The sequence below is a fragment of the Neodiprion pinetum genome, chromosome 4, assembly GCF_021155775.2.
Source record: "Neodiprion pinetum isolate iyNeoPine1 chromosome 4, iyNeoPine1.2, whole genome shotgun sequence".
Taxonomy (NCBI): Eukaryota; Metazoa; Arthropoda; class Insecta; order Hymenoptera; family Diprionidae; genus Neodiprion; species Neodiprion pinetum.
Window position 1 is genome coordinate 31,481,032 of NC_060235.2, and position 23,701 is coordinate 31,504,732.

Here is a 23,701-nt window from a genome sequence, read left to right on the forward strand (position 1 = left end):
GACGCTGCAGTGCCTGGCGGTTTCGTGTCTCGTACCAGCTCGTCGAAATTCAGTTCTCTTCTAACGTAGGTACAGTTGGATTCGTGCGCAAATGGAAAGGTGCACACGAGCTTTATTCGGTGCAAGGAATTAAAACGGTACTTTAAATGCCAGATCTGGACGCTTACAGACGGAGTGTCAGTCGTAGCAGTTTCCAAATGGAAAACTTGAGATATTCCTAGGACGTTGAAAAAAGAATCGAAAGCACTAAAAAAATTCAATCTTGGCTTTTACGAGAATAATATACTCGACGACGATACCGTAAAGTAATAATTTTCGTTCGAATCTTAAAACCCCATTAGTCGGTTGGGTGGTGTCTGCGGTTTTTACACCGCGGATCATAAGTCTGTAATTTGAAAGTTGACGAATGCGGGTAACCATTCATGCGAACAAATCTCTTTAAAATTCCAACTCGATATGCCGGGTCGTTTTATTACCTCATTTCATCGCAGGTATCGGATGTATTTACAGCAATTCGGTTTCAAGTACGACGCGGCATAAATAATTTATATTTTTCGTTCCCAAAGCTTGCACTTCACGGCTCTGCCCCTCTAAATTTAGGAACGCTGATGTTTAGTAACGTCGCTTTTGAATTATCCACCCGGAGGTGGTAAGATATTCCTCATTGAAAGAGCACCTCGATTCGGTGCATATTACCAGCACCCGCAAACGTCATTTGGAAACACGGAATACTCGACATCTGTGTGCGTGATTTCATTAAAACTTAACGAAGACGAAACAGCTCACCGGTCGTATCTCTCGTTTCCTGCCACTTGTAGCTTTTTACGAAGACCCGCAGCGTAGGTGTGCATGCGATCACTCGTGTGTGCCGACGACCAGGCGGGTTATGTCTTTTATTTTGCCGCTGAAGAATCCCCCTTTACCCTGCTTAACAACGCGTCAACGTAAGGATGTAATGTTTTCTGGCGTAATAACGTTTCCTCGCATTATCCCTCGGAGCCCAAGCCAAGGGAGTGTATAAGGGAGAACGAGAAAAGTTGCAGGATGAAGCAGAGATGGAGGGAAAAAAAAAACCGAGGGGATCCAAGAAAAGGCGATGGTTGTGATCAGGTTACTCACCCTTTGTCCTACCGTCTGCCTTTTCGGATTCCCGGGTGTTATATTGAATTTGCACATTTTCTGTTTCCGCTATTCTGCCGCACTGCGCGCATTTCCACGTGCGGTATGAGTGGATATCATATTATATACACATACGTGTATTCACGGAAGAGGGATGAGAGGGAAACGTAATACCACGTAGTAAGTGGTATTATAACCACCAAGGTGTATGGCGATGTGTATTATCGCCCCATTCATTCTCTCTTCGAAGCCGTTTTTGCCGTTGGACCTGCGGCCTCGCCTAACGCGTTGATATTATCATTCGCAGGTGTGGCTCAGGCCATTTTTACACTTTCTCCTCTACCGCGGTATTGGGTGGCGATGCGAAACGACTTAAAGCACTGTCGAGGCAGACATAGCTGCCACAATTAAGCCTGTGTACACGAGCGGAGGAATTTGCACTGGTTTGTTTTACCCGGGCGAATCTAACCGCATGTTCCTCACGCCTTTATTTCCCATCACCACGAGTTTTACGATTTAACTACGTGCAAGGATGAACGAATAAATAGATGAGAGAAGGAGAACGGATTTATTTGCTCGAGTTTTCAAATCAACACTATCCGTCCTGCAGCTTCGATCTGCACCAGATGACGCCGTTACCAGTTCGTCGTTTGCGGCTAGGTACAGACCGAAGGGATAATTGGATTCGTCGACTCTAGTAGGCGAGGAGTTCGATTACATCTGAAGAAATTCCCCTTCGTTTTCGATCTCCTCTTAAACCAATTTCCCGATCTTGTTGAATAGCTTGATCCCTCATGGAAAGCGCGCCCCCGAATACAGAATTTATTTTCACCACTGCAGTGCAGCGGTGATCATTTGACGTGTATTAATACGAATATCATTTCTTTAATCTGCCGCTTTCATTGCCCTTTTTCCAATTATGAATGGCAAAAGCAACGTAATTGGATAATCTTGATATCGGCTATACACCATTATATTTCATATCGAACATGAAAGCGTATCGACTAAAATGATTTCGCGTCAAATTGGAGTACAGATATTTTGCCCAGAGTTAATGGGTTTTATCCTCTAAAAAACTACACGCACTCGGTCGACCGAAATAAATATATACAAAGCGTGATGAATATTTTTATAAGCTTTTCACAACATGAACTAATTGACTATTTAGAACTTATTGCAAGTAGCAGTAATCTCCGATGAAAGGTAAAAAGAGCATTGGTAAAGTGTGGTAGAATTAAAATGCGGTAAATGCGTGATCTGTGTGTTATTTTTCATTCATTTGGTACCGCTAAGTCCACGATTGCATGGAAACTTTTCAGTTAGATATTTTTACTTTAAACAGCTTCACACCGCAAGAGTACAAGTATAAAAAATGAAACTAAACGAGAATGAGAACAACCCGCGCTCAAGAGTTTCTAGCCATATGCTGCAAGATCTTCAGGGAGTAGGTTTCATCGTTTCCGATTTCACATGCAATGGTCCGAATAAGAAAAAGCCATTGCACACCACTTTTACAACCAGCGGTCCATTTGCAAGCACGAATGATATGCCGAATGACAAAATATCCCGGGTTATAAATGTTCCGGAATCGTGTTTAAATGGAAATTGCAGTGGATGACAGTGGCATAGCGATTCGTATAAAACCCGGCAACTTGAGGGGACGACGCTTCGAGACGAATCATAAAAATGCACAAACCTAGGTAAACGCGACTAGCAGTGACACTGCTTTGACTCGACGATAAAGCTCAGTACTGGCTGCAGTAATGCGAAAAACAAAACGATGCGGTTAACTTGAAACTTGGATGTATAAAGGATCGAACGCACACCCTAGCTTTATTTTCATTACACAGTTTACTAACCAAAAGTATACAAATTTGAAATTTGCAACACAATACAAGTATGCATTTGAATGAACAAAACTCTTTGTCCATATCCAATCTATAGTACAAACTATTTCCGGACACCGAAGTACAAGCCGAAGGGTATTTCTCTGGCTTTTGTTGTCACATGAGCCACATGCATAATATAAGTACTGCCGATGCAACCAACGATTTTTCGGTACCTATGAATGCATGCGCTATTGGCTTCGGTTAGCGGTGAATTGCCCAGTTTCCGCGGCCTGAGTCGGGACAGGCAGGCAGGCGAAACTTCTTGCAATAAGGCCTGGGGGGCGGGCGGCGCCAAGCGCCGCGGTGCTATCGCATGGATCTATGTGGGTCGTGGGTTGCTACTGGTGCCGTAGAGAGAGAGTTGCGGGTCCTGATCTACCGGGTCTGAAAAAGTGGATTGCAGCCGAAAGGATTTCCACCTTTGTCTCCGACGTCAATGAACTCGAGGCATCACGGGCAGCGTAATTACCTCTTGATCGTAAGACCGGCCAATGCGGGGCGCGTGGAAGCATTTGAAAACGGTTTTTTAACATGTTCTCTTCACAGCTGGCTAACCGCCACGGCGTGGATCGTGTTACCCGTTTCCAACCTGGTGACACGGTTCTGCGGCGTATCACGAAGAGCTTAATGTTCATTATTGGTCCCGGTCGGTTGAATTTTCTCCGAGCACCTGGCATCGATCTGCGGGCGGTCTCGCCTACCAGGTAACTTTCGAATAACAAGGTAACTCACGGCAAGACGTAACAGGGGTAACGGAAAAATTCACCCTCCTTTCGGCCGTGGAGTTGACATCGTATAGGAAAATGTACCGATTTTGTACGGTTTCACAGAAGCGTGGTTATGTCACGCCATTGAACGCGTCAAATCGTTACAAGGTACTTCCATGTGTACATTAGGGTGTTCGTTATTTTGGTAATTTGGAATTGTTTCAGTTTCACCCCAAAAATATGTTCATGTTGAATAAAGAAAACTTTCTGCCAAATATGGTGGCACGTGTTAATATTATCAGGGAATGTTTTTATTTGCCAGGAAATTTTTGTTATTCAACATGGCCTCATTTCTGGGATGAAATTGTAAAATTTCCAAAATGACCAGAATAACGGACACCCTAGTGTACATACAGTAGAACAGAAGATAAAGAAACAGAAGATAAAACATTTTTGGTGCAACGTATCACATCTACGGATCTGTTCCCGAGTTTTCAGTTTTTGTGATGGATTTTGACAAATGCCAAAACCGTGTATAACCGCTTACACGACCCACATGAATTCCGAATGAGGGCAAATTTTAATTTGTCACATGAGTAAACTCAACTCGCGTATATAACCCAACCCAACTCCACCCGAAACAAGTCGCGGCAGCCTCGATACGTACTCCAAAAACGAGTCGAGCTGCGCAAATTTGTTGCGTACACACGCACCGGGGTCCGTATGCGATGCAGAGCCTGGGGAAATGGAGTAATAATTACACTGGCCACGGTATGTGTACGGTCTTTTGTACAACTGCGCGTGTGTGAATTTGGAAAAAAGCGCCGTTACACCGTAAATTATTAATTGAATGCGCACCCACCCCGCTTGATGAAATATATGCTGGTCGGTCGCATTTGCCGAGAATTACCCAAGTTTTCAACGAGGGTTCTGGTTGCACTTGGTTTCATTCAAAGGGTCAGGAGAGCAACTCTAAGCTCGTCTAACGATTGAGTAATAAATGTGTAAAAAAAAAAAAATCAGCAACAAGACTGTTACACAAAATTCACCTCCAATGGTAAAATGGCACGGCACAGTCAATCTTTATTCGTAATTTTGATTATTTTGCGTTTTTCTCTTCGTATGTCTTTCGCTGACAAAGCATGAGTACTCAGCCGAATACTATGTTGAAACTTCCGTAGTATTACGTTGGGAAATATACGCAGGACTATTCCATACCCCAGGACAATAACACCGCGTGTGAGTTCAGCTTAAGAGCACCTGTTCTGCTACGTTAGATTCCGTTTCACCGGGTTCTGATGGGCCGTACCGGTTTTTAGTTTCAAGCGTGTTTCGCCCGCGCATCCGACCGTGTATTAAGTTTATGTTAAACGTCAACATCGACGATGAAAAATGAAAAAGTATATCATGATTGATTACCCGAGAACCCCCGGGATAATATTTAATCAACATTGGAATAAATTTTTTAATTTTTTTCGCACCATCAACTGTTTCGAAAACACTACGAAGATCTGTAGTTAAACAGCATATTTGAACACCATTCGCAGACTTCCTTGCTGGAGCACCGAAATCAGGAAAATTTTCGGGACGAAACTCGTGAGAGGGAAGGTGAGGAGATAAAGAAAAAGAGAAACCAAGTTTGTCGAGGAACACACTCCGGAGTTGGGACCCGTTCAGGTACTTACTTCTGAATGATTATCCAAGTTATTTTGGTACCCACACGTGACGCAAGTTTGCTTCGGGATCCCGGAACACCTTTCTCGGACAACGAAAGACAATATTTTACTCCTTTCTCGTGCATCCGCCGCGTTGTGAAGCTGCAGTCCGGGCGAAGTCCAGCCGCGCCAGGATACCTTGCCGAGAAAAATGTGTAATTGCCATTGGCAGGGTTGTAATTGCTTGCAGGCGACTGTGTACCGGCTACTCCTCCGTAGTAAACCTTTGCCGGCGTCCTCATTTGCACCGTAAGGGACTGCCGGGAATACTCGACTTGTGTTGTGACTGGCAATCAGTGCGTGGAGATTGCGTCGATCACGCGTCGCATGCCGCTGATTCGCTTTTAATAAATACGATTCCATTCCGAGAGCTATAAAGTCGCCCACCGGAGAAACTGCTTTGGCGTGACGTTGATAATTGGTCCGGCGCATCGATCGGCCGGCCAACGATCTTCGCACGTGTGTGCATGCACTTCTCTTCACGCATCACATATCAGCAGTGTAACTATTAATCAGCTTTCCGTGTTGCGACGAGCCAATTTTTAAACCCATCATTGACATCGTATTCATACTTTGCATTGAAACTTCAAAGAATCCAGCTGCGATATTTTCTTTAACCTGACTACTATATACAAGTATAATGGACTACCAATGTGCTTCGGTAACTATTTTTAGTATGGATATGACCTGTGCAGTTTGGAAAGGTCAAGGAATATCCGTTCTTCGCGCCTGTTTACTCCGATTAGTACATTGACATTATCCAGTGCGGAGAAAAACGCGTCTCCATGTGCTGCGAAGGGTGGACTCGTCATTTAAAAATTAGGCACGAGCCTAGCGCAAGAACCGGAAGGCCCAGAAACTAAAAAACCAGCACTGACAGGTCCGCTATCTGCAGATATCACGATACGTGGGTGGAAAACCGAATCCAGAGGAAACGTCGCGTAGTCAAGCTCCGCTGAAGTTGGGCCACGACTGTATAAGAGTTCCTAGATTTATCCAGGAGGCGTTGAGAAGATGAAGAAAGAGAAGAAGGCTGAGGAGGAGGAGGAGAAGACGAACAAGGCGCGGCATGAGAAGGGACACAGGGAAAGAAGAAGAAGAAGAATAAGGTGTCGGCCTAATCTTTCCAGGAAACGGACAATAAAACAATTCCGGCGCTAAGTCACGTCCCTTAGACGAAAAGACGAAATACATCCCAGGCAGTAAATGGGGCAGCCAGTGGGTCCGCAGGCTGGCGCGACGCGTGTCGGCTTTGCCGTTCTACGTGTGATCTCTCCTCTCTCCCATTGCAACCGTGGGTGTTGTATTCTATTTTGCGTGCGACGCCCGTCGTCGCCTTGGGACGGCCACGGAATAAGTCTGCGGTAGCGCCCCGACGCCTTTGTCGTCTGCTCCCGACGAAGACGAAGACGACGACGCCGCGTCAACGCGGTCGTATAACTGCGCGGTCCACCGATGTCAAGGGAGCTCCGAGGGAACTCGACCGAGATTTCTCTCTGCGAGCTCCAACATCTGATATTTGTCTTCTCTCGAATGTGTCGCATGCACACAATGCATATTCCTAGTTGTGTAATCCGCATACCTCGGCGTGCTGCAGCCTTGGAGAGGGCCACTCGCTTCGAAGTCCTGCATCCGATGATTTCGGTTCTACTTACTCCGATGTCAATGATTCCCGACGTCATTCTGTGCATCGGTGGATGGAAATTCATTCGAAACTTAAAACGCGATATCCAGTTCAATTTTGGTTCCGAGCTGGTTTTCCACTTTATCGAATGAATAATATCAATGTCGTGTATGTTCATTGTACGTAGATGCACACAGAATGTTTTATAGTTTTAAGAACGTGATACATTCCTATAGCAATGGCCACTAAGCTAAAAATAATCTATGTTTCGATTAATCGAGTTGGAAAAAATAATCGAATACGACTCGATTGAATTGGTAAAAATGAATCGATTAATCCGTTATTTCATATTTTTTTGAAACGGTGCATATGAAACGAAAATTTCGTAAATTGCAGTGTGTAGTCTAAATAGAAGAAAAGTTTCATTCAAAATATTATTCAATTTCGGGTGAAAATATTCATTTATCTTTCACTTGTTATATCAAATGGGTATCTTAGAAAGTAAGACAATGATAATACTTGATACTTGAGATTGTATTGCATCGTTCATAGGGGTAATGACCAAAAATCGATTAGGAGGGAAAATAATCGAGTCGATCGATTAAACGAGCTTGAAAAATTTCATCGAAAATCGATTATTTTTGCTCATTCTTAGGATGTAAACGCCAGAAGGAGACAAACTGTATGTACGTACCTGTAACATGCGTGCCGAGGTAATTGGGCTGTGTACGAAATGCGGCAGCCCAGCCTCTCGACGATCGCCGCGACGGTCTTGCCATGCGGTCGTATGAAAGGGAATACGACCGAGATACGACCGGGAAACGATCCTGGAGTATTACCACCGAGTGGTTGCGTCGTGTCTGGCCGGCTCGCCTTTTACACGCCGAATTATCATCGGTGGCAGCGTGAGAATCGAGGAAAGGAACGTGTTGAAAAATGAAACCGGTACTTAAGACTATGAAGCGAGAGGCGTGATATGGATCATTTGTAAGCGTTGATCGATACACAAAAATATATATGTATACATGTCAGTGGTTAACACAAGTCTTGCAGCCATTGCAGAATTCACACCATCGATGATATCGATATTTGATCAAAAATAGGGACACACGCTTTGTATTCAAATCCGATGCCGACAAGTTTAGTCTGATTTCGTTATTTACTTGAAAAGTTTGTTTCATTTTCAAAAGAGCTTGAACCAGCGGCCAAGTCGATGCGGCGGAAGTCTCGCTCTCGACATCGACCTTGCGATTTGAAATATCATAATTTGAGAATACGTCAGATGATAATCCGGCAGAAGAAGCGCCGTCAGCTTATGCAAGTTAGCCAGGAATGGAGATACTGTGTCGTAAGGGCTTAATTCAGATGCGGTGGGTATAAGAATAACGAACGACGCGCGGGCTTTAAAAAATGATATTTATTCGTGCTCACGCGGCGTCGTGTCTTGGGTCGTCCTACCGTGATAAATTCCTAAACGCAGTAGCCAACGGGAAACAAATTGTTGGACACTGTGTAACTATACGAAAATAAGTTAAAAGGTAGATGTCTAACGCCTGTTTAGAAAATTTCAGAATTGCTTTAGGTTACGTATCAGTGAATATTACTGCTGTCACGGATTGTCGCTAATACGCCACGCGGCTCGGATTGCCGGCCTCTCCGAGTCACGAAAATTTGTCCGATGATTTCCAAAAGGAAGGCTTCGACACCTGCTTGGATCTTGAGTAAGAGAGAAACACTTCTCGGATCTACAATTGTGAAAATATTGCGTGCATGCCATGTATACGCGTAACATGTAGAGCACGTGATTCGAATTACCTACAATATTCCAGCAGTCTTGGGGAGTATAAGTATACACACATAGAGTCACGTATAGTCACATGAAGCATGACGTCGATGAAGGTGTAGGGCTGGTGGGAAAAAAAGTTTGGACGATTCTTACGCGCCTTTCGCGGTCTATTATTCGTGCGGTAAAAGAATATAAAAGGAGAGTGACAGTCGTGGAAAAAGTCGATCAGAGTCGACCCGGGGACTGTGTACCGCTGCTAATGAAACGCAATCCTCTCTCACTCGAGGGTATTCAGTCCTGGACCCAACTCAACGGCTCAGCATCCCAGCGGTCTGGCGGGTCCGTTCGCTCTCTATCACGTTTCTCCTTTTTCTCCCTCGCTCTGATAGGATCCGCCAAGAATCATTGACGCGTCGACGATGGCCCAGCATGCATTTAATTCGAGCCGAACGAGGGCCGGTGGTACCAATGAATAAACGAACCCGGCCTCGATCCTGTTGGTTTAAATATAAATTAGACCAGATGCAATTACTGGAACCAAAACGCACCGGCTCCGACCGCAGAGAGACCGTCGTACCTGCAGGACTCGAGCAGGGTGTCTTCCTTACTCTTTATCCCACGGACTTCCAAGGATCGCTGATGAACCTTGCAGCAGCCTGCAGCTCCTGGCTTCAGCACTCGGCTACCTGTTTCTCGGCTTGCCTCCGTGTTCTCTTATCTCGAAGCATTTCTGGCGGCCTTTGGCCAATTAAACGTATTCAAATGCGTCGGCCGGACCACCGTACGTCGTACTCGTCGAACCGAGGAGCGTGAGCGAATCTGTTTCTCTCTCGATCGTCGTTGGAAGCAAAGCGAGAAGAAATTATAATTTGCCTGTCGAATATTTCTACAATTTTCGCATTAAACAAGAAAAATATATGAGCGAAGAGACGCGCCGTCGTCAGTGTCGCGGTGAAACGACAAAACGTCGCCGCTGCGGTTCCTCGTAATGGATCGAGGACTGTAGATACCTGCGGGTAACTTCCGAAGACGGTGCGATAGAAACAATGAGCTCTCGGTAACGTGTTCATTACTCCGGCATTCCAGGACGGACCGTTCGAGAAACCTGTATACTCGGTATCTGGCACTACACACCCTCTAGGAGTGTGTACGTCCATGTCGGGTGGTTCCTCGACCGCTATATCTGGAGCCTCGAACCTAAAGGCTACAGCCTTGTGCCTTGTGCCCGGAGCGAACACACGGCAGACCGCGGCCGTAACTGTTGTGGTGAATGTTGTAACTTTGCCGGAATCATGAACAACTTCCGGTGAGCTCCTACAGTTGGCTCGCGCTTCATGCATGAGCCCATATTTACGTGCACGTAGGTATATACATAATACGCATGCCTGCCGCAGCACGAACTCTCGGGCACTGAACATTTTTCTGTTATATACGTATATAATGAGCGAGATTTGTGGTAATGGCCGAATAGGTCTAAAGTATTACAGGAAAACTAACAATAAGCCGGAAAAACGCTTATCACGGTTGGGCATCTTTTGGTTTCATGATTTTTTTTTTCATTTCAACACGCGGGCGGTATTTCGACTATACTCAAATGAACGCGAAATCGATAGTCGATGTGTGGGAAGTGCGAATAAGAATTTTTTTCCGTACGTACCTGCGTGTAATCAACGACTCGAATCAGCGTTTTTCGACCGAACTGTCACCGTCAGCTGCACACATCGATACACGGGACACATTTCTCCGGGTATAGGAAAAATACCAACCACAGCGCGGACCACCTCGTAATGCACTTAAGATGTACGTAGGACGTACTTAAGATAAGAAACAAGAGGACACGTGGATTTCTAAAATTAGAACGTGCCGATTCGTTCCGATGTCCTCCATTTCTCGCCGAGGCAAACGACAGCGCTTCACTCTTAGTTCGAATCTTATCTGAATTCCTAATTCGTTTCTTATGCCGTTAATATTTTTTATCTGTTTCTTTTCTTTTCCGCTCACCGCTCCTTTGCCCTTTTGTTTCTTGTTTTGTATAACGCGCATCCTTTTTTTTACTACACTCTTCCCCCCTTGTGTCTGCCGGATTTGTAGGCGGCGAGAGAAAATCAAGCGATCTGTCGGGTGGAAAGAAAAAAAAACAGAACAAAAAGAAGTAAGCCAGTAAAACGGAAAATAAAATGAAACGGAAAAGAAGAAATTGAGTTCAGATAAAGCTCGCCGAGCTTAAACCTGGCCATCTTGAACCGGCATTCAGTGTATATCCCAGGTTCTTGCATAAGTGCCCATTCATATACAAACAAGACGCGTGCACCGACTGAATTCCAAACTAGTCCCGAGTAATTCGGAAGCGTCCCGACCAACACACACCAACCTTCGTCGCAGACGGACCGAGAGAGTCAGGACTGTCTACACCACGCGACAAACGCTTAAGACGCCCCACGACCTTCCCACCTCACCGCTTTCCTTCCGAACATCCACAGGGTGTCTGACAATTACCGTATACCACTTCATGTGAAAGGAAGATTATGGCCTGGTATCGATCGACCGATCGGAAGCCTCTGAATCAGCGATACCGAAGTCATATGATTTTCCGAGCGTCGAGGTGCGGTGAGTCAGAATTATTTTATTTAACCACCCAGGACGTTGACTGGTCTCAGGAATCCAGATTATCAGGAAAAATTAATCGGTGAATTTGTAATTGACCAAAGAATTTTTGTAGAGTTTGATAAAACTGAAGTATGGCACTTGAGGATGGCAGATTATGATTATGCATTTACTTTATCTAAATTACTATGCGTGATCATAAAACGTAGAATGACTTCTTCTGCCTTTCTTGATTTTTGTTGTAAGTATATGAGTGAATTTCTGTACATACTTGCAGGAATGAAATCATGGAAAAAGCCCGAAACTTACTTTTCACAGTCTTATCACTTTCTCCTTACCACATGCAGATACTTATGACTGTTTCCTGTAAGCATAAATTGGTACTTAGTAACTGATAGCATCTGACCAACATGATTGGTGTTGTTGCTCACTCGTTTGTGGTCAAGTGATTTTCATATTGAGATGACGTCATATCCTTGACAATCGCTTCATTATGACCGTTGCGGGACGTTGCAATTTTTTCTACGTAAAATGATTCAGACCTTTTTTCATCGTAGCAGATCAGATTGTAAGGTATTTTTCCGAAGAAACTTTATGCAAAAAGTGCTTCTGCCGTCACCCAGTGGCGATGCTTTGTTTTAGAAACCCTACGTAATTGATGAATTGCTTCAAACAGCTCTGTTTATCGCTCGTCCGTCGGAATTAATTATCCAGGCTTCTCATTGCGCGTTTCTCATTGACAGTGTATTTTGAGCATCCAAGTCTCAAACTTCGTTCAATAGGGTTATTCAAATTCTCATAGAATTCATTTGTTTGTGATTATGAGCGGCTCCAGTGCGGTTTTGTGTATTATTATTGTACTCTAGCTTTTCACGTACAGCTTGCACAGTCACGTTTCCTTACCTCAAAATCGGCTTTCGAGAGCACGGAGATGAATTTTATACCTCAACAGGCGCTTTTGCGAACGATCCTTTTTCAGTCCAGTGAGTTTCGAGGAAAATAGGCGAATTTTAGCCACGTCAAACGCGTCCACGGAGTAAAATGCTTTGCTGCTGAGTAATACCTGCAGTGTCGCGTTTCACCGCTGGGCACTGATAAGTAATTTTGGAACGGAAAGATTTTGTGGAATTTTCGTTACTGTAACGAAAGAATAGTAGGTACAGCATGAGGAATGATTATTGTGAGAGAAAAAGTTATTGTATATTGCAGTTTGGTATTGAAATTGCTGTGATAAATTTCATTTATGCAAATATATGAACGCTGCATGCGGAATAACGAATGGACAGTTTATTGCACTATGAATCGTGAAGCTGATAATGCGCCAATTTATGTATATTACTGAAAATTACATCCTGTAAACCTTTGTCCTCGCGTATATCGGGTGATATTGATTCACAGAACTCGTGTACTCGCGTTGAGGTTTATTTTGATTTTTAAAGAATTTCAGGGCACACGCGTACGTGTTCAACGTGGGTAGAATTCCGTGGCATCGCGAACGAAACGAGTCGTGGTCACGGTTGTGTAGTTTTAGAAAATAATTGACCGCTGTGGGCGATGCTAAGTTGGGTGGCAGAACCGCTTCCGCCAAGTAGTCACTTGCCTTAAACGATTCTCAAGTTCGAAGTCCTTGCCAAGTCTACAATTTGGCGTTGCCCAAAGCGTTATATATGCGCATGTAGTATATGTGCAGCGCGTTCTGCCGTTCGGCCGGTACAACCGCACAGGCTTACTTATTCCTGAGCTGCATAAGCTGTAAGCTCTAAGCCCAACGTTGAACTGTTGAACGGAGATCTGGATTACGAGAACTCCGCAGGTTGGTTAGTCCGTGGTCTCTGCATGGCGTATTAGTTTCTGTTTTCCGATGATTACGATGTTACAGGCCGCGCGAGTGAAGGAGGAGACGGAATAAAAACGGGAGAAAACACAAGCTCGACTTGAAAAGACCGAGATAAAAACGAGTGAAGAGGGAGAAAAAAAATGGAATATTATGAAACTCGGCGAATATTTTATCGCCGTTAGCTTTTCACGATCGAACGACTGACGGAGACTGGGGATCAAACTTGGGGACGGTCGAGTCTTCGAAAATTAGGGTGTGAAACATAGAAGACCGTTGGCAGGCTAATTAAGGCGCCGCGACGCCGGCGTCGAGATGAAAGGGAAATAACGCGAGCGACGGCTTTGGCTGAGGCGGCAGGCAGGCAGGCAGGCAGGCAGGCAGGCAGCATCTAGCTGGTCTCAGTGACATTCACCATCTCTTCCTCAAAAACGTAAAAAGGAATAATCATTAGACGGTTGAAAAAGCCAGCCTTTCTCCAGCCCCTAGAGCTTTAAAGCAGCATCACCCTTAACGCTCGACCTGCTTACCGGGGCTAATTTTTCAAAGCTTTTTAAGATCGGACGACTTCTAGTTTCGTCGTTTACTTTACCGGTGATCGCCAGAACTCTGCGCCGTGCGCCTGCCGCCGGGTAAAAATTTTCGCATCACTGAAGAATTTTTTTTTTACATCTACATTGCACGGCAAGTGGTCTCGTCAAACGTTCCTGCTCTTCAAAATGCTGCTTTGCAGCTACCCGGACCGTGTAGCATAATCCGTAGCCAGAGTTTATTCGTCCAAATAAATCATTTGCCACGAAACATGTCCTTGTGAAGAAGATTAATTGAGTATGATATTTTTTAATCGAAGCACTTGGCGGAGTGAATAACACTGTACGCCATTTCATCAGTGAATCGTAAGTCGGTCATTACCCTCTTGCTCTCATTGGAAGCGGCTGCTTCAGATGATGAGCTTTCGTAACTCGAACCATCAATTTATACACTACGGTGTGATCATTTCTGAAACTTTCATTCGCTTGTAAAAGTGGTGACTAATTAGATGGCGTCAGAGTCGCAGTAACTATGTTCACTTGGCAGAAAAAAAATGCAAGTTTTCGAATTGAGTATTTTAGAAACAAGGTTTGGGTGGCGCAGGTTGTAAGGAAGAAATGAACGCTTACACAAGTTCACAGATTAGTTTATCCGTCGGAGCTCAGCTATACAAACGAATTGCATAATTTCGCAGTATTCTTACCGTTTCATTCTATTGTTTCTACGATTTAGTTCCGCCCTCGCCTTACGCCCCCTCTGAATCTTCACCCTTAAACTTTTCGACTCTCAGGTATAACCCAACTTTGACAAAGAATTAATGAATTGTTCCAAGTGAAAATACTTTTGAGTCACTTGTTTCTCGTTTCCAGCAAACTCCGGCGGGTACACAGATAAGTTATCTCCCCTGCAGTTTCCGTCAGCAGTGAAAAGCCGCATGATTATTCAGCAGAGCTTGGAAAGTAATTCATACTTCTACTCGTGTTTATCTCGCAATTTACTTTTTTGAGCTTTAGCAATTGATTTAAAAAGCTAGTCGATCTCCTATTACATCGTTTCACCGAATAATTAACAATCTCTTTTCGATTGGAACGGGATACATATTGAAATGAATTAGACGTGATCCGAATTGGAGTATATTTGAATTCAAATGAAATCGATATTCCTTGTTTTGTTTGTTTTGGAGCTTAATATTTTATCTTTGATCAAATATTGAATTCTATTCCGAAGGATGTGCTCGCTAGAATTACCTTGGGTGAAATACTTTTTCAGTGAGCCCAGTACCCCTATACTTCATACTTTACAAACAAATACTATACATTTGGTTGAAAAAACAAAAACAATAGATGTTTGTACTGTTCAAGATCGGAGACAAATTGTTTCTTCATATTCACAGCACAAGCAGTGTCGATACACGATTTTCCCCCGAAAAGCAAGTGACTGTTTCTCTGCGTGTTTACCAAAAAGAAAAGAATCCTGATATCGCATTACCCAGGCTCTTCCACGGATGATAATAAAATCTGAAAGTGGCGGAGAAGCGGTGAACGGGTGTCTAGTTTTGTAACGTTTCATCCGTAGCTCAATGCAGAGGCGCTCTTAGGGACGGAGTAGATGGCGACGGTGATGTTGTGCAGTGCTCGGTCGGAATTTCAATAGAGCCAGAGCAGGAACCGGTTCGTCTTGACTGGGACGGAAGACAGGCGGCTGCTCGGGCGTTCGGGCGGGGCCCTCGCGCACATACGCGGGTCCGATCGCACGCACTCACGCACGCAAGTCGAAGCAAGGCCTGCGTCCACGTACGCACGACTCTTCACACCTCCGACTAATTAAAAGAACCATCCTCACACCCCGAGGGCTTCTCTTTTTCATCTTCCCTCGCGTCGCGTCCTTCCTTTCAGAGTCCTCGTCTGGGCGGGCGCCCGCGCCGAGTGCCGTGTACCTTGGGCCTGAAAAAGAGGTGGAGAACTCGGTCGTTCCCGGCCGTCGCGGCTCGGCTCTTCGTTGTTTATACCCCGAAGCGAACTTGCCACAATAAACCCGTGTGTAAACGTTTTTCTCCGAGAGGTCACACCCGCGTCCTGTCCCACCTCTACGCCTCGTCTCCACTTTCATTCAAGCCCGAGTCGCCGGGTCACCGCACTTGGAACGATACGACGCGTCCTCGACGATGAAGTTCAGCCGAACCACGCTCGCTAATCAGCGTTACCGAACCGCGTTGATCGAGTGTCCGGCGCACGGAAACGGACGAGTTATAATTGGGCCCGTCGCTGTATGGCGACGCCGGCGTCCGGGCCCGACGACTAGACGACGGCAGGGTTGGGCTCGCTGATCAGCGATGTCTGCCGGAGATTATCGACACGCTCGCGCCTCCGCGCCCACGTTGGTTTCACGTTCGTTGGTCCCCGAGTCCCCGGTGCACGGGCCCCTTTTGTTGCCGTTGTTCGCGCTTGTTGTATGCGACGGGCTGTCTTTTCGAGTCCATTGAAACAACGACCTCGTTTAGTCGCACCGTTTTGTCAATGGAACGATTCGTGTCGATGATTCACGGATATTGGTGGTTGGGGTGAGGTATCGGCGTTGACGAAGGCACGGCTGATGTGGAATTTTTAAGGAGCATTGGTCACGAAAATTCCCACCATATTCGACGCTTTATCGCTATCCACGAATATCACCGGCTCACTGCGAAGCACTGCTGAATGGTATGCTAAATAGACACTCGAGGAGTAAATAACTAACCAAGGTGCAGGATTCGTCCGCGACAATTATGATTGTGAAAAAAAATAAATAAATAAAGAAATGCGTCAACAATCAACCTTCGTCACGAAGCATTGAGCTTTTTCTTTCAACGTATTATAAATAATTGTTACATTAGACGAGTTCGTTTATCCAAAGGTCGTGTGAAATCGATTAATAAGTTCTCGATATTTAATCTCCGACGTTTTCATATCAAATACTTCCTCGGAAAAAATATATCACACTAAGTATATCAAATCTCTCGAGTGATTCGTCTTTCACTCTTCTCGCCTCATCGCCGGTCTTGTCTCTGTCGTGCAACCGCCTTGAAAATTCTAACTACTCGAAGTATCGACGCGACGTAAGTCTGGTGCATACATCAAGCTAATGCAGCAGCAGGGGCGTTGATGCTGAGGCAGGGCTAACCGCGTTGATTGATTTAATTATCTTCAATTGTACCCGCCACCGGTGCGGACGAATCGGAATATCGATTTGTACCGGGCATAATGGTCGCTAATCGATCTTCATTGGAGTCGAGATGGACCGCGAGATATTCAATCACTCCGAGGAACGGTGCGACGGCTGACCGGGCGATCCATCAATGCGAGACACCGGGGCATGATCCCTCGCTCCCTCCCTCCCGCCCCCCTTTCTCCCAACATCGCCGCTCCGTCCCAGCTTCCCTCGCGCCGCGGCCTAAGTAGGTACACGGGGCCCAATAAACGACGCCGGGCCACGGACCACCCTGCGCAATAAACCAGTGTAGGTCTCGAACATCGAAGGGCCCGATGCTCCGCTCGCCTCATCCCGGGCCCGATGAACGCTGCCCGCGTGCACTGCACTCATACGTAATCGCGTGTACGCCGCACGGCGTACTTGGTACCTATACCTGATTAACATATCTTAATTGCAGGTGTTTCTCTCCCGGCCGGGTCGCTCGTATCCCTCCAGGGCCCGATCGCCGGGGCATTCCAGTCCGGAGTCCTTAAGCGGGGCCCTTCGATCGCGAGCCTTCGAACCGACGACGGGAGCCTGCAGGAGAAGCGGCTACCCGTAATTGGCCTCTTCGTCGTGATCGTCGTCCTCCTCATCCTCCTCGACGCTGCATCTTCCTTCGCTTCATTCCCCCTCCTCCCCCCTTCGCCCACCTCCTCTCCCTCTGTCTCCTCGCCCTCGTTACGCTAACTTGTCATTGATCGCAGATACGCAGATAGTATCCGTTCCCAACTCTATATCCCTTGGTCGAGTTTATAACCTCCGACGTCTTTGCAGCATGCCGGCTATATGTTCCATTGTACGTACATATTATGTATGTATACAGAGTTTCGAGAACTCGCCGAGTGACACGCGCACGCGGGGCGCAACGAGCTGTAATGTTACTCGTACTTTCCGGGGCTTGATTAATAACGGATCTTCGTGTAGTTCCGGCCCACGTACGTACGCCAATCTACAGGCTTCTGTCACGGCTGACCTTTACGCTCGATTCAATGCTGCGCGAATCACTCTTTGTCCTCGCGGTTGTATTATTCTTGCAGTATTACGATCCAACGGTACCTTGACATTCGACGCCTCTCCCGCTCTATACCGCGTGTAGTGTGATTTATACGCCGGGATCCGAGTCCTTTGGGCGTGATTTGTTACACGGCACGTAACCGTCCTCGGCGTTTATGCATTAGGATTTTTCGATTCTATTTTCAATATTTCAGGCCCACTTATTAGCCCGGTACCCACTCGCTGCATATTATCTCTGAACGTCGATGGTTACAATCGTGACGCTTCGGCAGGTGGGCGTTTGTATCACCACACCGCGAATCGCCCGCAGTTATATTACAGACCTTCGGGAATATCTCGTCCCGGGGCCCGAGCGCTGACCGATGGATTAATTACCGCGGGTAGACAGTTAACTCATTATACTTTGTAGAATGTACAAAACCGTCTGTATTGGTAATTGCTTTTTTCCACTCTTCGACAAGTGGTCCGTTCCCTCGCCCTCGTCTTCGTCCTCGTCCTCGTCCTCGCCCAATTCCCCTTCGTTCCTCCCCCGTCTCGTCCTCGGACTCCGGGATTTGTTTCACCACGTTAATACCGCGCGTTGTCCAAACACACGCGGTGCATATACGCAGGCCGTGGGCGCAACACGCAATTGCCACGTTTGCGGAGGAGGAGGAGGAAAACTGCCACGGATACTATTGACACGGCGGAACGTCCTAGCCAAACATCATCTGCGCGCGCTAAAAATCACTGGTACGTACCTGCATGCTACATGCATGTTGGCGTATATGTTGCTCAGCATAGTACGGTATAACGTGCCCGGAATAAATGGAGACGTGCACCGGCAACACATCGCCGGCTCGAGCATCCCGGTTAAATATTCGTTCCGTCGAACTCTTGACATCGGCTTCCAGCCATACGAGTCCCCGTTTGTTCTTCACGGTCGATATAACGGTGCGATAATATTTAAGGTCGTATCGCCTCTTCGTCCCGATGACGCGAGGATTGAAATCTGGCAGATTTGCGGGACCGCGAACGAACGACACGGGTGATCGGATTCGGATCGAAGCCGTGAAAATTATGCGCGATGCAGGAGGCGACGAGAGTGGTCGGCGATTAAGAGTCCGCCGCTTCGGCTGCAGCGAGGAAGAGCGATATAAGTCCCAAAGGACGTCGGAGCTGGCGAGTAACGACTCCCGGCTGTCAAGAGCGAGGCGCTTAATTGCTGCTATCCATCACCGGATGCCCCACCGTAGCCGGTGCCTCCGGAACGCCGAGGACAAAGCGCTCGACGCTCGCGGCTGATCCTCGTATTCGCGACGGATGCGTCGCTCCGCGTTTTTTCGAGACAATTTTACTGCGTTTAGGAATTATTTTATCCAACGTTAAATCATTCGATCAGATTAATGATTATTCCTGGAACGATTTCGGGACCCGTCCGCAGTCCTATTGTCTGTCGGTCCCCGGGAATCCGAGGGCCCTCTACGACTTATGGGACATCGCGTCGCGGCCCTTTGTGTCCCTGCAGGAATTGCCCTGCCGCAGTTCGCTTCGATCCTTTATGCGCCTCCGCGATCTCCTTGCCTGCCGCTTGCTGCCTATCTTCCGCACGTTGTACGCGTCCTCGGGGCCAGATCTGGTTTATATTTTATAAATAGCACGCGTAAGAAAGAGCTAAACGCTGCAGGTACCAACCCACACGCGCATATATCCGTCCGAGTCCCCCGCTTTCGATCCCGCTTTGTTGCAACCGTGACGGGGAATTACTTGCTTCACCTACACGTGATATTACTCGGAGTTGCTAGTTCAGGTGTGATAAAATATTCACAACTATTTTATCGGTATTTATTTACCTTACGTGTGGACCGCGTGCGAACGACCATTATAAGGCTTTTAATTGACTGGAGTTCCGCGCAACTCTTGGTGCGAGAAACGTGATTAGTTTTCAACCACGCCTCGGATAACCCAGCACGCGAGAAACGGCTTTCAAGAATATAAGAAAAATCGGATGGGTATAAAAATAAAAGATGAGACGGAGATGAGAGAAATGGGTTAACCGAGGTGTATTTGTGGGATAAGATAGTTTTTACCGCGTTGCTTATACACACCTATGTTTTATCTCACCTGCTCCAACCTCGTAACTGCTTTTCAAGATTGGGTTCCTAATGAAGCGGATAACCTGGCTAGGTACCGATTGACCTTTTCAAATGAATTAACCGATCGCAGGTGAAGCGAAGACTTTCTCACATCCCGATATCCCATCACTTGCGGACCTGCTGGAGGAAGGTGGGAGGAGTGAAATTTGGGACTCATCTCACGTGACGCCGTGCCATGTTTTCTTAACACCACCTCGACGCGGCAAGCGGGCCAGTTTTCCTCCTTCTGACAAGCAGGCTCGCCACCCCGAGTCCATGCAGGCGCCACCGACATACCTGGACAGTTTTATGCCCGATATGAAGAAACCTTAAATCTTTACGGTTCATAAACATATCAAACCAACTAACAGGATATACTGTACCCAGCGTCAATGCAGCTCACCTGACTTCCCTCTGCTGCAGCAGCTTGTGCACATTGTACAGAGTTTGACCCGAGAGACAGGAGTTTAGGGGCTATCAGCTGACACTCCATGCGTTAGAGAATCAATTTTTCAATCTCTTATTATCACAATTGGAGAAATTAATAGGTATTCAGGATACTCCAAGATATAATGCATGTTAAATAACGAGGCATTGGTAGCAGAAACCTCTTAGACTAAGGAAAAATGTGACGATATTTTCATTCGAAGCTTAGGAGCTTCCGCAATCCTTGCGCGAAACAGTGAAGCCGTGCGCCAAAAGGGGCCAGATTTGTTGATTTGCTGGTCTGTTGTATGCATTATTCAACGGTGCGGTTGTTATTAGGCCATACTTCACTACCGATCATTTATGTAGAGAATTTGAAGCACAGCGTTTGGAAAAAAAATCTTGAATTAATGCAGACTCAACCGAGTGAGGATAGTTTTAGTGTATTTGTTACATATAGAGATGGACGGGAATGACAAAACATCCTACGCTGTTTCTGTCCCGACAAAGATTGATGCAAAGATCCTGCAGACAGATCAAGAGTCACGATTTGTAGCAAGAAAAGTTAATATCCAAGTCTGTGTATTTAGAGACCTGCTTGATACCTCATACCTACTATCGACAGTGAAAAAGCGAATCTCATACCTGCGATCGTCGTATCAAGTATTGGTTCTTGGGATTTTCGGACGACCCGCAGCTCTCTTTGCTACGCGACGAACTCAGGCGCAAAAGCAATAGCTAGAAAAATAATTAGAGTAACTGTACAGCGTACAACTGCATTTCTCGGTACCGAGATATATCACACCGTGTCACGGCTGCAAGTTTTCTTGGTACATTGATTTCGCATAAATGAGCAATTCGTTGATTGAATTCATCTGCAACTTTTGGATTAAATTGGAAGATTCGTATGATTGCGTCCAAATGAAATGTGACGTATCTCATCTTCCTTGCCTCAACTTCCGTTTGCATTGGAACGCTGATTGCTCTCTGCCGCGGCTCAACGTTCAAGCTGGTGATGCGGAGTCACAATTACAAACCTTTTAACTCCACTAATCTCAGCGCGGCAGTTCGATGCGGCGAAGCAAAAATTCTTACACGCATTTCAATGTAAATATGCGGTGACAAGAGCCGCTTCAACACCTGACCGAAAAGTCCTCAACGTTAAAGCTTTGCCTACACATCACCGTCAATTTCCTGCCGATGCCGCGATGCTGCCAGCCGGTGACAGTATAACGCTATCCGTGATGTAAGGCGCAATTTAAAAAAGAATGAAATTTTCGTAAACCGGAGGCAAGGGATCGGATTTCGGAGTGGCTATTGATTTTATGTCCCAGCGTGCCGGCTCGCCCCTGAGTAACATGTCCTCTGAAAGGCCTGACTTACGACCGTCTGACACCAGGATACGATTGGCTGCGAGCGGGGCGACGAGGCGTCAGTGTCAACCACTAATTGCCCGTGAGGGCCAGCGAGTCTTGAAGAAGATATAGTTGATGGGTCTCATAAAAGGGCCCACATCCTCTATTATATGGCTGTCTCTGCTTAGGACTCACCTATGTAAAACAGCAGCGGGACTCAGCCAGCTGAAAAGTTTACGAGGCGTCTAACCGCGTCCTTACGCTATACGGCACTGTGCAGCTAGCCAGTAATTCAAAATAGGCCTTTGGACATGCCTCGTATGACAATGTTCGGCCTCATAAAACCTCAGCTATATGTACGCATCGTGCCTGACCGGGGTTTTTAAAAAAATACTGGCTCGTTAAAAAATGAATCGTCCAAATGACAATGAGTACAACCTGCTGGAGATTCCTTTCAGGCTGCACGCTCGGACCCATCCTGCAGTACTTTGTATTCTCAATCGTATACATTTCATGGCTACTATAAGAGGAAATTTACTCCACGGAGTTTTTGTTTACGCGAAGTGGCCTCAATGCGCGGTACTTATTGGCTTCGGCGGTAATAATTGTCAAACATTTCATCTTTATGCGTGGGTGCTAATTGAAAGTGGAAATATGTACTTGTGCTTGGAACACAGGTGCCGCCGGTGTATTCTGACTCGTAGTCATATGTATTTACTTTAGCTGTGACGTGTAACATTCTGCATTCGTGACGGGGAGACTTTAAATTTTTTCATGACTAATTGTTGACATACTAATGAATGCGGTATGGATTCATCTAGCACTGAAATATCGTGGTAGTGAATATCATGTTATCGTTATAAGATTGCGTAATTCAATTGCTATGTTATCGGTTCAAATTTGAGGTGTTGAAAAACATCAGTACAGTTGTCAAGCGTATCATTTAAATAAATTTTTTTATTTATACCATCGCAAAATACGTGCAATGTCTAATTTTTACTAATAATTGAGCTAATCGAAGGGGCAAATAGGAAGTAGGAGCTGTTGATTCGTGGTCCCAAACCTTTTTGAACCCTGTTTATACCTGGGTCAATTATGCAAGCCTATAGGATAGGCAACTATTTTCAGTAACGTATTCGTCTTAACTAAGTGAGTTTTGCAATGTTCAATGTGATGTGACTTTATGTGTACACATACTGCGGGTTTATAGTATGGTGCTCAAGAGAGTTAACATGAGGAAATTTTGTACCTGCGTATCTCTCGGGAGTATTTTTGTTCCAGCAGCTCACAGAGGACCCGTGGAAAAAATGATGGCATCGTTGCTCGGCAAGCAGTTTTTGGCAATTTTTACGCCGAAATTATACGCCGGTATCCGACGATTTTTGTTGACGCTTCACGTTGTCCGAGATCAGATTGATAGTAAATAAAAAATAATAAAAAAAAAAATCAGCCCGAACGCCCTCTCGATCGAACCTCCGTAACGACTACGTCATGAATCTCGAGCAGCGCTATATGTACGAACTTATATTATGCGGTGCAAATTTATGTCCGAGTTTGCCGGGTGTCTAAGTGCATATAAGCGTGCGATAGGCATTATTTATTTGTCACTAAAAGCCGAGTGTCTGCAGTTAAGAGAGAAAGCTTTCGGTTCCGTGGTGGTAGTAACTTGAAAACTTATCCTTTTTCTTGTGTTAGTCTCCGACGACCGATGAGTGGTCGGAAAACTACAGTTTGAAGTACTGTAGAGCTCTCAGT

The 23,701-nt window shown here is 45.9% G+C and overlaps 1 long non-coding RNA gene across 1 annotated transcript in view; it reads left to right on the top strand.

Moving 5' to 3' along the window:
* Positions 1–23,701, top strand: part of LOC124216724 (uncharacterized) — a 64,586-nt gene that overhangs the window by 32,148 nt on the left and 8,737 nt on the right. The gene's annotated exons all lie outside the window — the stretch shown is intronic.